The 3,143-nt window shown below is 25.4% G+C and overlaps 1 protein-coding gene across 1 annotated transcript in view; it reads left to right on the plus strand.

Annotated features, from left to right (window-relative positions):
- Nucleotides 1-2,193: 2,193 nt before the first annotated feature.
- The window catches only part of LOC145297624 (synaptotagmin-4-like), a 54,206-nt gene continuing 53,256 nt past the window's right edge, over nt 2,194-3,143 (plus strand). Inside the window, exon 1 of the mRNA XM_080143707.1 lies at nt 2,194-2,603. The gene's annotated coding sequence lies outside the window, so the exon portion shown is untranslated. The remainder of the gene's footprint in view (nt 2,604-3,143) is intronic.

A 3,143-nucleotide genomic window follows, 5' to 3' on the forward strand; every position in this document is an offset into this window, starting at 1 on the left:
TTTTGGTTTCTGTTTCGATTATAGCTGAGGGAACTCAAATTTTATACATATATACCTTTTCCTTCATAATTTTTGGTTTCGGGTTTGATTCCGCTGATGCAACCCAGTTATATATATATATATATATATATATATATATATATATATATATATATATATATATATATATATATATATATATATATATATATATATATACATATGGAAATCAACTTTATCTATCTAATTATATTCAGATCAACTTGCTTGCTTGGGCGTTTAAACCGTCCATCCGGTTTCTGACTTCCGGTTTCAAAAATTGGTCGCTTACCTAGTTCATGACCACCCTGCCTTACTTCCGATATATAAAACCGTTGTAGTTATTCAAAGCATGCCTATGGTCAACAATATTTTTTTGGTTTGTTTTAAGTTATTTTAACGTGTTTTCCTCACAAATAAATGTAATTTTTTCCTTGCAAATAAATGCAATTTAACCCCGTTGAGTTAAAATAAAAATAAAAGATTAAAATATAAATATATATATATAATTACAATCATATTTTTAACCATATTTACTGCTTTTAGTAGAGCTCTAGTGGATTTTAACGATTTATTTTTTTTTTTTTCAGGCCTTACTTAAAAAATATTTTCTTTTCAAGGAGGGAGAAGGTAAAAACTTGGTTTTAGTAGTGCTTTTAGTGGTGCCTCCTTAATTTTAATTAGTGTTTACTCTAGAGGTTTCATGAGTTTCATTTTTTTTTCACTCATCACTTAAAAAAATGTTTTCTCAAGACAATAAAAGACAATATAATATCAAAATCACTTTTTATTTTGAACATTTTTCATCTTGGCCTTTAAGGCCCAACGGGTAGACTAGTAATATATAAGAATCAATAGACAATTGACTCTATGATAATATTTAGGAAATCTGCATAAATTAAAATATATTTAAGCGTATTTAACGAGCTGCTAGCTTAGATAAATACAGTGTTCAAAAAAAAGAGCTACAATAATATAAGGACGACTCTATTTACACTAAACACAGAATGCTAACATAAATATATTACATATGAAAGAGTCACCTGTGGAATTTTCACAGGTCCCACTAATTATTTATTACTAATTAAATAAAATACGGCTGCTTGGCTGTAAATTCTTCCTGTTTATCCGTGTTTGGTACAATTCTGTCTATTGGTTTTTCTTCAAATCAATCGTTAGTAGAAATTACCCCATTTTTTAAATTAATTTTTTTAATGACGCAGGTCTTCAGTTTGTTTCTATTTTTTTTTAAATTCAAGATGGTAAAAAAATTCTTACACTGATGTTTACCTGTTCATGCATGTTTTATGAGTATAAATATTAGAATATCGCATTAAAAAAATCCCTAGAATCTTTCCATTAATAAATAAATAATTGCACGATTTAACGATATTATTATTGAATTAAAATAAATCTCTATATATAATATATATATAAATATATATATAGAATTATATATATATATGTATATATTGAATATATATATATAAATATATATATAGAATTATATATATATAGAATTATATATATATATATAGAATTATATATATATATAGAATTATATATATATATATAGAATTATATATATATATAGAATTATATATATATATAGAATTATATATATATATAGAATTATATATATATATATAGAATTATATATATATATATATATATATATATATATATATATATATATATATATATTGAATAAATAATGTTTAATTCAATAATAATATCACTAATCCGAGAAATTATTTTTTCTTCGATTTTCTTTGTTTTTATTAACACGAACGTTAGGGTCTATTTTCGTAATATGCAAGAAATGTTATATATATATATATATATATATATATATATATATATATATATATATATATATATATATATATATATATATATATATATAATTCGGTTAATCGATGTGAACATTCTTACAAAATCAGAAATCAAAAAGTATCGATCTACCTACTTCTACCTTCTACGCAAATTATTTTTGTTTTTGTTTTTTTTATTTATTTATTTTTTTTTTGGTTTGTATTTTTTTGTTTTTTTTTGTTTTTGTTTTTATTTATTTTTTTATTGGCAAAGTATTATTATAGTTGCTTGCGACTAGATTGCAACCCTGCGAACGAAAACGTACCTAGATACGACGAGCCACGACCTAGTAGACAACAGCTGTTCTGTTCTCTGTTTATTTTTTGTCTTTTCGAAACCGCTGACTTTACCAGTGCAATATCAGCCTCGAAATGAGACTGCATATCGACAAACGTTCGCCTGTCCGGAACTGACCAATAGAAACGGAGTTCGTGTTCCAAACACCAACACAGAACACGAAACAAATTACCCCTTTACGTTAACACTTCTTTTGTTCGGACACATTTTGTTTTTGGTTTATTTATTTCAATCGATATTACAGTGTAAACACACACACACACACACACACACACACACACACACACACATATATATATATATATATATATATATATATATATATATATATATATATATATATATATATATATTATTTCGGATATGTTATGAAATATCGACAACTTACGGATAGTTTTCTGCGGTGACAAAAAGTAAGTACAACCCTTGGTTATAGACAGTCAGATTAATATAAATATTTTGGGGTCTTACCTTTATATATTGACGTTGGTGCTTGCGATTTTTAGAGTATTTTTGTATATTTTTGTCAACTTTAACTGGTAGCGCGGACTGTTTTTTTTTTTTTTTTTAACTACCTGAACAGAATGAGGCATTGTAATTTAAAAGCCTTAGTCTTAAAAGAGTGTATTATTTAATCGGTGTTAGGCGTTCAGACACATCGATCCACGATATACGAAGGCCGTACAACGTTCTAAAAGCAAGGCTTCTTCTTTTTTTAACTCAAAAACTATTACGTTGGTACAAAAATAATGCCATATATATATATATATATATATATATATATATATATATATATATATATATATATATATATATATATGTTTATTACAGAAAGTTTTTAGATGGGACAAGTCATTGGTAGTGTTGGTTTCGAATCCGGGTTTGAAACCGATGGTACCAATAACTTGTCCCATCTAAAACTTTCTGTAAACAAAATATAAATACGCTCTTAT

This window comes from Euprymna scolopes, chromosome 18 (genome assembly GCF_053919585.1).
Source record: "Euprymna scolopes isolate OS-2025 chromosome 18, ASM5391958v1, whole genome shotgun sequence".
NCBI classification, from domain to species: Eukaryota; Metazoa; Mollusca; class Cephalopoda; order Sepiida; family Sepiolidae; genus Euprymna; species Euprymna scolopes.